The sequence below is a fragment of the Gracilinanus agilis genome, chromosome 2 (genome assembly GCF_016433145.1).
Source record: "Gracilinanus agilis isolate LMUSP501 chromosome 2, AgileGrace, whole genome shotgun sequence".
NCBI lineage: Eukaryota > Metazoa > Chordata > Mammalia > Didelphimorphia > Didelphidae > Gracilinanus > Gracilinanus agilis.
Genome location: NC_058131.1, coordinates 316,664,083 through 316,676,340, shown reverse-complemented (window position 1 = coordinate 316,676,340; position 12,258 = coordinate 316,664,083).

Sequence of the window (12,258 nt, the reverse complement as noted above, 5' to 3'; positions counted from 1 at the left end):
TTAAAAACCCTTACCTTCCCTCTTGGAGTCAATACTGTGTATTGGCTCCAAGGCAGAAGAGTGGTAAGGGCTAGGCAATGGGGGTTAAGGGACTTGACCAGGGTCACACAGCTAGGAAGTGTCTGAGGTCAGATTTGAACCCAGGACCTCCCATTTCTAGATCTGGCTCTCAATCCACTAAGCCACCCACCTGCCCCCCATGGTTTTTTTTCTGAATTTATTTTGATGCTTTTTATTATATTGTAATATTTTATTCCATTCATATACCACAGTTCATTCATCCATCTTCCAGGCAAGAAGCATCCATTTTGCTTTCTTTCCTTTGTTGCCACAAATAAACAGTGTTGCCATGAATATCTCATGGCCCTCCACGCCAATCATCTTTGACCTTCTTGAATTATATGCCTAATGGTGACATCTTTGGGTCAAAGGGTTTGGAAAGTTTAATCATTTTTCCTGACTAATTCCAAATTATTTTTTGCAGTCAGAGGGACAACGCACAGCCCCATACAGAGAGTATCCAATAGGCTATCTTCCCACACTTCTTCCAACATTGACTATTTACATTTTCTGAGAATTGGCTGTGTGGAAGGTGAAATCTCAGAGATAATTTTATTTTCATTTCCTTCATTAGCAGTGACTTGGAACATTTTTCATACGGTCATTGATAATTTGCAATTCTTCCTTTAATAACAGTTCACTGGGTCAGCTAGTAGATAAAGTTCCAGGCCAAGACTAAGGAGGATTTGGGTTTAAATTTGACTTCAGTTATTTCCTAGCTATGTAACCCTGGGCAAGTCACTTAACTCTAATTGCCTAGCCCCTGCCACTCTTCTGTCTTAGAATTAATACTAAGGGTTTAAACAAACAAACAAATACTGTTCATTTTCTTTGACCATTTATCTACTACAGATGGCCTTAAGGGATTTGGGGTTCTTGAAGATTCTGCAAGTGAAACACTCTGAATGGTCTGTTACACTAGGAAGTCTTTTAGTGGAGAAGGGCAGCTAAGGTGGCACAGTGGATAGAGCACCAGGCTTAGAGTTGGGAAGAGCTGGATTCAATTCTGGCTTTAGACACTTCCTTGGCAAGCCACTTAACCTCCCTTTGTGGAGCTTTGCCCTTCTGTCTTAGAGTTGTTTGCTAAGAAAGTAAAGTTTAAAAAATAAGAGAAAGTCTTTGAGGAGGCACAGAGATGGACTGACTATGTGCCTAATGTCTGAGGATCAGTCTAGCTAAGGCTGGAGAGACTTATCACCTGGGGATGAATTGTTTTTGGCCAGAACAGCTCTCAAAAACCATCTACTAGATTGTAGGGAGGTTCTTATTTATGTCAATGGAGGGATTTCCTACACTAATGATATCACTGGTCTTTGAAGCATTAGAGCAATTACCTAAGCTTCTGTCTAGTTGCATCTGGGTGCCACAGTGGGTAGATTGTTGGACCTGGAGTCAGGAAAACCTGAGTTCAAATCCAGCCCAAGATTCTTCCTAGCTAAGTGACTTCTGGGCAAGTCAACTTAATTTCTATTTGTCTCAGTTTCCTTCACCGTAAAATAGGGATAATATTAGTACCTACTTCCTAGGGTTGTTGTGAGGATTGAATGAGATAATATTTTTGAAGTGCTTAATACAAAGTCTGGCACATAGTAGGTGCTAAATGTCTGTTTCCTTACCCTTACTAGATGATGATCTATAATCTACATGGCGGCAGAGGCCATGTCTTATCTAGGCTTTTCATCTCTTCTAGCACTTGGTACAGTGCTTTATGTAATAAATATCTGTTGAATGAACAAACAAATTAATATCTTTGGAGCCCAAAGAGAGGTCAGAATTTCCATATCATGGATGCCCCCAAACTCTAGACCAGTGATTCCCAAAGTGGACACCACCACCCCCTGGTGGGTGCTGCAGCAATCCAGAGGAGTGGTGATGGCCACAGGTGAATTTATCTTTCCTATTAATTGCTATTAAAGTTAAAAAATTAATTTCCAGGGGGATAAGTAATATTTTTTCTGGAAAGGGGGAGGTAGGCCAAAAAAGTTTGGGAACCACTGCTCTAGACCATCCTATGCTACTCAATAATTATGGAATTAGGCAAAAGAAGAGATAATCTGGTTAGCAATCAATCTCTATCTTCCCTGTGTTTTATTTTTTAGGGCCTTTGATCTTTGAGATCTGAATGGGACATGCTTCAGCCCCCTTTCTACTGTAAAGTCCCTTTGAGATCAGGCTGAATACCTTTGATATCATCTAAGAAAACTTTCTTCCTCTGCCTCTACCCAGCAAAGGCCTTGGTTCCAGGTCCAGCTCTGCAGACTCACTGTTTGATTTGGGGCATATCCTCTCTGGGAAGCAATTTCCTCATTTGTATAATGAAGGAATTAGACTAGATAATCTCTAAGGTCTTTTCAGCTCTAACATTCTATATTATATACGGAGCTCTCCTAGCTCAGAAATTCTGTGTTCTGTAGTCTAGTATTCTATGATTTAAAATCCTGTCTAGCTCCAATGTTCTATGGTCTAACATTGAGTGCCTTCCAGCTCCAGCTTTCTGTGTTCTATGTTCTAAAGGTCCATTATAGCTATAACCCTTTATTTTTCTATAATATGCCTGGAGGAAGCAGGGTTTATCTTTTGTACTGGGAGGTTCCAGAAGATGGAGAGGTTTGTGTTTGGGGTTTTCAAGTTCAAGGGGGGGGGTGTCTGGCCAGTTATTCAATAGCATTTATTGTCTACTAGGTGCCAGGCACTGTGCTAGGCACAGGGGACTTATACAGGTAAAAAACCTTCCCTGTTCTCAAGGAGCAGTTTAATAGAAGTAAAAACATGCAAACAATTATTTACAAACAAGATATAAAGAGGAGAAATTGGGGGTAATCTCAGAGGAAAGGCACAGAGATTAACAAGGACTGAGAAAAACTTCTTGTAGAAGGTGGGTCTTTACCTGACACTCTGAGGAAGGAAAGCCAGAGATGAGAAGAGATTGCACTAGGCATGGGGAACTGCAAGGGGGAAATTTCCAGACTCCAGAGATGGAGCATGTTGTATGAGGAACAGCAAGAAACCTGTCATTAGATAGAAGTGTACATAGAGGGGAGGAAGATATAAGAAAACCAGAATGAAGGGAGTCGAGTCAGGTTATGATAGGCTTTGGAAACTGGAAGATTTTATATTTGATTCTGGAAGCAATAGGGAGCCACTGAAATGTGTTGAGTAGGGCAGGTGATTACATCAGGCCGACAGAAAAGGGCAGGAATGACTAGTCTAGTGGGAGACTTGAGGCAGAGAGACCCAGCAGCAGGTAATTGAAATAGGCTTGTCATCTACACTAGCATGGTGTTAGAGGACAGAAAGGGGCCCGAGACTAGGAAAATGGGGCTGTTGCTCCCCAGAAAATGACTTTGAAACTATGCTTCCTGTATCTCTCCCCTGCCCCTGCCCCAAACCCAAAACCATATGGGCCATAGCCTAAGTGTGGGGAGATGGCCTCTGCAGGGGGAAATGGATCTTTATAATTATGTTATTGAAAAGCTGTTCTCTCCCATCGTATTTAAGGTGATTTTTATTATGATGTTGAGATGAGTTTCTTAAAGAAGAAACTCACATTTTATTGTGTGGAGCCTTGGGCCAGTTTGATAGCCTATTTGAAGAAGAAGGATGCTTTATGAGACCCTATAAAAGCTGATGACCCCACTCACATGTGTTTAATGAAATAAGGAGGAGCCTTGGTTATGTTATCAATAACCTTCAGCTCCATCTGCGCCCTGGCCCGACTCCAGCTGGGACCCTGGAGGCTCTGAGGATGTCAGGGGAGAAGGAATATGAAGGGAGGGAGCTGTGGCCCCAGGAGCCCTTTATAGCCTCCATCCCCAACACAAAGGAGAGCCTCAGGGGAAGACTAGCCACTACACTTCATTGTAGGACCTTGGGCAAATCACTTCCTTTATCCAGACTGGGTTTCCTGCTCTGAAAAATGGAAGATTTGGGCTAAACTTTTAAGGCAATTTCTCTCTGTGCCTTTCCATGGCTCAGAAATCACCCTTTGCTCCGATTGCTGTTTCCATGATTGAAGAGGATGGGTGTCTATTTGTGGAGAACCAAACAAGATGAGAACAGGCATTAACCTATATTAGAGCAGAAGAAAATGCAATGGGAACATAAGAATGTCCTGATTATCAGAGGACACCTAGAACACAGGATGAGGGAAAGAGGTAATGGGATGTTTCTTTCTGGGGCTTCATAAAGGGAGAGAACTTTGTTTCCTGGAGGGTTTTTTTTTAAACCCCTGCCTTCCATTTTAGAATCAATACAGTGTATTGGTTCCAAGGCAGAAGAGCAGTAAGGGCTAGGCAATGGGGGTTAAGTGACTTGCCCAGAGTCACACAGCTAGGAAGTGTCTGAGGCCAGATTTGAACCTAGGATCTCTCGTCTCTAGGCCTGGCTCTCAATCCACTGAGCCACTCAGCTGCCCCCTTCTTGGAGGGTTTTTGGAGAGAGGAGGTGGGACCATATGACCTCTTGAGGTCTTTTTCAGGTGGAAAATGGTATGTTCTGTGCTGAACCCTTTTACAAATATTATTTCATTTGAGCTTCTCTGGGAGGCAAGTGGTATTATGACCCCCATCTTACAGTTTAGGAAACTGAGGCAGGCAGAGGGTAAATGACTTTGCCTCCATGTATCACACAGCTACTAAAAGTCTGAAATCTGACCTGAATTCAGGTCTTGGTGATGTCAGGTCTAGCATTTTATTCACTGGGTCACCTAGTTGTCTCTAATTTAATAAACTTTTATTGTGAGACTGCTGGAAATAAAGACCAACTGAACACTCCTCTTATAAAACTTACATTCTACTGGGGTAAATACCATGCACACAAATACAAAGGAGAAAAGGAAAGAGGAAACATTTATAAAGCTGCTATGTGCCAAGTATTGTGCTAAAGTGGGGTGTTTTGTTTTTGTTTTTGTTTTTACAGACATCTCATTTGTTGCTCACAACAACCTTGGGAGGTAGGTGCTTTTTGTAAGCACCATTTATAGTAAAGAAAACTGAGGCAAACAGAAGTTAACCAGGAAGTATCTGAGGCTGAATTTGAACTCAGCTTTTCCTGTTTCAAGGACCAGCACTCTGTCCGCTGTGCTACCAACAACCTCTATATACAATATTTGATAAATGACTGCAAAGCGATTTGGGGAAAGGACATTAGAAAATGAGGGGGGGATCTTGAAGGTGGTATGGCTTCCGTTAAGTTTTGCAAGAAGCAAAGGATTCTAAGAGGAAGACATAAGGAGAAAGTATGCGATAGGCATGGAGGATGGTCTATGAAAAGTCAAAGTGGTGGGAAATGGAATGACATATATAGGGAATCGCAAGTAGTCCCACATGTGTCTGGAATGTCAAATCAACAGTGTGAAATCAACCTAGAATGCTAGTTTTGCATCAGATTACGAAGAGCTTTAAATGAGAGAAAGAGGTGACTTTGCATTTTATCTTAACAATAATTAACTTTTATATAGCACTTACTATGTGCCAAGCTCTGTGCTAAGTGCTTTAGAAATATGTCCTTTGGTCCTTCCAGCTCTGGGAGGTAGTTATTCTGATTATCCCCATTTTACAGATAAGACAACTGGGGACTTATTGAATCTTCTCATAGAGGGGAGTGACATGGTCAGATGCATGCTTTGGGAATATCAAATTAGGTGCTCTTTCTAAAGAATGGATTAGAAAGGGAAGATATTGAAAGCATGGAAATCAATTAGGAAGGTTGTAGTAGATTCCTCAAGGCCTGATAAAATGAGCAGGTGCAGGGGCTGATGGATGGTCGGTTAGTATCCTGAACCCCAGTTTGGGTAATACCAATTGTTAGAGTATTGTTTGGGGGAATGCAAGATGGCCTTGGGATGGAGAACTGGCAAGTGATCCACTTTTCCAAATTGCCGTAGCAACTTCTCTGTGGATGCCCTTGAATGCCATCTCCCCAAAGGGCCCACAAGTCCTTTAGGGCAGAAAAGTGGACAGCACCGACTCTTCTGCAAGGTCCAGCCTGTCTGTATTTGTACCTTCATCTTTTGACTCGAGTCTTCTGGAGCAGGGTCTGTGCTCACACTTGCATGCACGTGTGCGTGTGTGTGTGTGTGTGTGTGTGTGTGTGTGTGTGTGTGAGCTACAGATAGAATAAAAGTGATAACTATGGCTTCCTCTTCTCCTTTTTGGGTCCTGTCTTCTGGTGATGCTTCTGCATGTGGGAGGCATGTGCATGGCTGTAGGCACGTGACGGCTGGTGTGTTTGTCCCAACTGAGTGATGGCCGCCCGGCTGGCTGCCTCCCTGTGTGAGGGTAGAGCCGCTCCCCGCTAATGTCACTCATTATTCTTTATGACATAAATAGTGTTACTGCTCTGATATATTAGAGGATAATGAGCCATTATGATCTAAGCGCTAGTTAGTGAGACACATTGTTTGCTAGTAACCTGTTTTTTGATGAGTAAGTTGATGGGCTCCTTGACTGTTGGAAAGAATGGAGGAGATTGTCCAGAGGCCCCAGGGACAGAGGTCCTGAGCAGGGCACCTAGCACAATGGCATTTGTGGAAAGGATGGATTAACAAGCCAAAGACTTAAGCTCTGGCTATTTTCCTTACTACCTGAATGACCCTGGACAAGTCACTTAACCTTTATTTGTCTAATTTTTCTCCTCTGTGAAATGAAGGTTAAGATCCTTGGGCTTCATACTGGATGGAATCTTGGAGATCTAGTTCCAACCATTCATTCAAGGGGTCTTAACTTAAGGGGTTTCTGGTCAGATTTAATAGGTGCATGAACTTGGATGTGAAAAAAAATACCTTTTTATTTCAATGTAGTTGGTTTCCTTTGTTTCACCTTAGGAATTTAAAAACATTATTCTGTAAAGAGGTCCATAGGTTTCGCTAGAGTTCCAAAGGGTCTATGGCACTAAAGAAAGGTTAAGAGCTCCTGAATCACACAGTTTCTGAGGTCCTGTTCAGCTCTGACATAGTAGGATTCTATAACTGTTGTGTCACCTTGAACAAGTCTTGATTCCTTTTCAATAGATCTCAAAATCCCTTTAAGTTCCAATTCCCAAGTTCTCAGGTTTCTCCTTTCAAGACCATAATGCAAATTCCGGAAAAGGGTAGGTCCAAAGTCTAGAAAAAGGCTTCAGATGAGGAGGAAGATTGGGTAATATATTAAGGGCCTCCTTCTAAGTTACTTGGATACCTATGAAGCCTGATAGCAGGGAACCTCAGCCATAGTATTTTTAAAGGAAGAAAGAGAGAGAAAGACCGAGACAGAGAGAGGCAGAGAGACAGAGACAGAGAGACAGACAGAGACACAGAGAGAGGAAATCAGCATAAGCGATCACTATATAAAAATATGTGCCATGTACCACACTTGTGGATCTCCCAACTCAGCACAGGGCTAGGGTGTTTTCTCCTATCTTTTCTTTGCAGCCATACTTACTCTTTTTTTAAAACTCTTAACTTCTCTCTTAGAACTGATACTAAATATTGGTTCCAAGGTAGAAGAGCAATAAGGGCTAGGCAGCTGGAGTTGAATTACTTGTCTAGGGTCACAAAGCTAGGATGTGCTTTGATGCCAGATTTGACCCCAGTACCTCCTGTCTCCAGACCTGGCTCTCTCTATTGGACCACCAGCTGTCCCCATACTTACTCTTTATGATTTTTTCAACATTTACCTTTGAATATTTTATGTAGTCATTATGTCTTGGATTTTTTTTTACTCTACTTGTTTCACTCTGCATCCACTTATCTAGATTGTTCCAACCTTTGTATTCATCTGTTATCTTTTTTTTTTTACAATAATGTTCCATTACATTCATGTGCCATAGCACACAGCAGGCACTTAATAAATGCTCATTGACCGATCTGCCTATCTTCTCAAAACCTCTTCAACAATGAGTATTCCTCATCTTTTGGTATCTTTGCCAATTTGCAAGTGTGTTTTGATTTGCATTTCTCTTATTCTTAATGGTTTGGAACCTTCCTTCACATGATTATTAATCATTTGCATTTCTTCTTTTGAGAACTGTTTGTTCACATATCCTCTGATCACTTATTGATTTGGAATGACCTTTGGTCTTTCTCACACATATACGTACAGACAGACATATATGTTAGATACCAAACATTTACCTAAACAATTTGAAATAAGGTTTTAATATATATTTTTAGGGGGTTGGGAATGAGATCTGTAATATCTCTTTTGATTCAAGCCCCCTGCTAATTTCCTAGGAACTCCTTTGTAGGGCTCTGGCCATTCTCCAGGTATATTTTGTACAGGCCTTGATCATCCAACCTCATTATGGAGTGACTCAACAAATTCAACTCAATTCAGTTCTTTACTAATAGATTAGGCAGTTAGTACAGTATTTAATTGGGACAGAATTCTAAAGTAAAGCAATATCTCAATTCTCATTTCTGAAAGGGTGGTAACCTTATTCCTGATTTTTACTATGGTAGCCAGCTTTTATAAGACTTCTACTTCTCAAACAAGGTAAAGAGAACATGACTTAGATCCTGATATGGCCATACAAAAGTTTGGCCAGCTTTGTCTACACAGTGCCTGAGTCTGTACTTGAAATGTTTACAAATGTTACTACTCTCTAGTCTATAAAACAACTCTCCTAACTCTGTTAGCTCCTAGGAACATGGGTTCCTAAGCTCTTGCATTATTGAATGCTACTGTTGCTGTCTCAGCTAGACCTTTTAAAGACTCCTTTTACTGGCTTCTTTTCTTCTCCTCAAAGAATTCCTCCCACTATCACCCTAAAATGTAGTCACCCAGTACTGTAGGCTCACAGTCGCATGGGAAATGGAGTTCTGGGAACTTTTCCCAATAATAATGCTAAGTAATTCTCTGTGCAAAAGAATTCTAGGAAATGTACTCTGTTCCTTAATTCCGTAACTTTATAGAAAGTACACTCCTCTTCCCATTGGAATACTTCCACTACATTCTACCCTCAGTAAAAAAAATAGCAGCCCTTGCAAAATTACACCTGGTACATGTAGATATGAATTTATACCAAAGAACATCCATTAGTTTCCATAAAGTGTCATCACAGTCAATTATCCCAGATACATATGCCACATGCAGGTACATAGTACCCACCATCCAATTAGAGTTGCATTTAATAGAATACTTAAGTTACATGGAGAAAGATAGTATATAATATCATATGGCAGAGTTTTATACAAAACAACAAATATTTAGGTCACATGCATAACATATCAGAGCCAGAGATCACACAGAAATACAAAGCACATAGCATCATCTTTGGGGACTTTTTTTTTTCTTTTTTCTTTTCCTTTTTTTCTATTTGGGGACTTCTTACATAAAATACCTTGTGTGTACTCCATTAGTTAACACTGGCTATATGTATAACTTCATCTTTACCCATCATTCCAGGAGCATCAAATACTAACCTGGTCACTAGCCAGATAGTCCTGGTGACCTACTGTCACATGTTACTCTCTGTTATCTCCACCATCATGTTGTGTGGGCCATCGTCCCAAGGCCCATTTGCCACCCCTTCTAATTCTGGCCAATGGATTGCTCAGGCTCAGTTGTATTGATGACTCCATTGAGACAGCCTCTATAGATATTGCTCCTCTACAAGTGGAAAATTAGACTGGAAAGGGATAGCCTCTCAACCCTCCTCCTCTGTCTGGCACAGGGTCTCCCTTAATTTTGGTAGTAACTTCTAGAACCTTAGGTAAGGAGATACCAATATGTACCTTCTTATTTCTTCCTTTAGAGGCCATCATCACACAAATCGTCCATATGCAACTGGTTCTTTGACCCATTCTAGAGCCCATTTCCTTGACTCTCAATTAATCCTGGACTTCTCTAGGAGGTCCTAACCTTTGTAGGGATCTTGCCATTCTCCAGGAATATTTTGTGCAGGCCTTGATCATCCAGCCTCAGTATGGAGTGACTCCACCAGTCTGATACCTTATGTTTTTTCCTCGACACCAAGATTTTTAAGGAGGTCACTATCCTCTCCCTGGAGTTCTTGAAAGTGAAGTCAAGCATCATACCATTGCTTTTTCCAATCAGGGATCCCCTGACCTGAGATTTTAGAGAAATGGTAGATCCTTTGCAGCCAATTTCTCCTTAGTTCATTACATACTGGTGAGTCTTTATAATTTCTTCACTTTCTAGTATTCTAAAACATAGTTTACTGGGTAGCTTTTGTTAAATTGCCTAAATGATATGAAGAGTAAAACTATCATTCCTGGTGGTATTATAGGCATACGTTAGAAAGGGGTCATGTTGCCCCAACAAAGCCTTCTTCATTTGCCTCAGGGTTTCCAATATGTCTAGCAGTTTGAAAAACTGCACTCTTAGTCTTTGTTCAATCTTGTCAAATTGCCAGACATTGCCCCCGTACCCTCCCAGATATGAGGATGTAGAGAATCCTACAACTCATTGCCATCCTTGTTTGGGCCAGCTTTAGGGAGTTCTTCGGTCCTCTTCTCAGTTTGTATGGTTAACTTTTTAAAATTTTATTTTAAATAAATTTACATTTGTTTTAATATTCCTGATAAGAGGATTTCCTAGCTAGTGTTGAGAGAGGAGGGTTGGAGTGGAGTGTATCTGTCCTTATTTTAGCTCTCACTGTGTCCTTATTGCAGGATCATCAGGGAGCATATGTGTTTCCAGCTTTATTCAACATATTTGTTTGGATATGGATCCCAGTGGTTCCTACAACTGCCTGCTATACATGGCCTGGCTGTGCTGTGGACTCTGTTTCTTGCCATCATAAGGGATCTTTAGAGATGATCCAGTCCTTATTTTATAGAAGAAACTAAAGCCCAGAGGAAGGGAAGTGACTTACCTAAAGTCACACAACTATAAGGTGGCATGGTAGAAGATCAAAGGTAGATCTTCTGATTTCAAGTCTATTGCTTTTCCTTCTTTACCTTGCTCTATATGAGCTAGACTTTAGGGTTCTAGTCTGAGACACTTCTCTAAATGGAATACAGTAATCAATGCAAGAGGATAAAGAGCTAGGGAAGGAAATAAATAATTTAGGATTGCTAAGGACCAAGAGAAATTTGCCTTTCCATCCCAAAATTCAGAAGAGATAAGACAAGGAATCCAATCTTGGGAACCATTTGAACTTCCCTCCTCAATGGGAGGGAAGATGAGTCAGAGAGGCTCAACCTAGATTCCTAATCTCTCAGTGTTGTTGTGAAGAAGGAACTTTATAAACCTTAAAAATCTTATAGAAATGGGTATGATGACAATAATAATCATGATTAGATTAAGCGATGGCAGGGGTAGCTATTCAAAGCAATTGATTTCTTGGGAAGGTCTAGAAGAGATAAGCTTGGGACTAAGAAATAGGATATGAAAGAAGTAAGCCCCAAGACCTCAGGTAGTGGCAGGAAAGTTCAAATCTGTCTTGTCACCTTGTGTCCAATGGTGTTAAAGGTCTCTGATTATTTTTGGAATTTCTAGGTGGCAACAGGAAGTGGGGGGTATTGGATTTCTAAGGTTCCTTCCAGATTTAACAACATATCATCTACTGTATGAGGTTCTAGAGTGGATATAAGGAATTAGGGAAGGATCCCCCTAACATTCTATTAGTTTGGTTTATAGTAGGATAAAAAAATCAAATGTCTAGAACTAGAAGGGGCCTTAGGGATCATGGTTAAATGATGCCCAAGATTGCAGTTTGTATATGGTAGATCCGGGACCTCAGGTTCTGTGATTCTAGGACCAGTGTTCCTTGCTTAGTGCTGTCCTCTATTAAATTGATGTTCCTGATGACATGAGCTGGATAGATATCTTTAGAGGTGTTGCTTCTTCTAGTTGCTGATTCCTGTTGTCACCCTTTCTCAGGAAGAGTCAGCTGCTGGTCAGCTCCTTGGGACTAGGGGAAGTGGTCAGCACCATAGCCAAGGGAAGTGGTAAAGCTGAGCTCAGGAGACTGATTTCACCTGAGGCCACTTCCTTAGGCAGCAAGTAGCAACAGAGTCCCAGAAGATAGTCTGCGTTGTACCACTGCTGCAACTGAAGCATTACTGGGAATATTTAAGAAAGAAGAGCTGCTGAGAGATTTAATTAGATGGGCCAACTTTTCTGCCTTTAGGTAGCTCGTATTGCTCACAGAGTAAGAATAAGATCCAAGTGAACTTCTGGGAAAATGGAAAGGATTTGGCTCCATTAAAAAGAAGAATAAGAATAAGAATAAGAATAAGAATAAGAAGAAGAA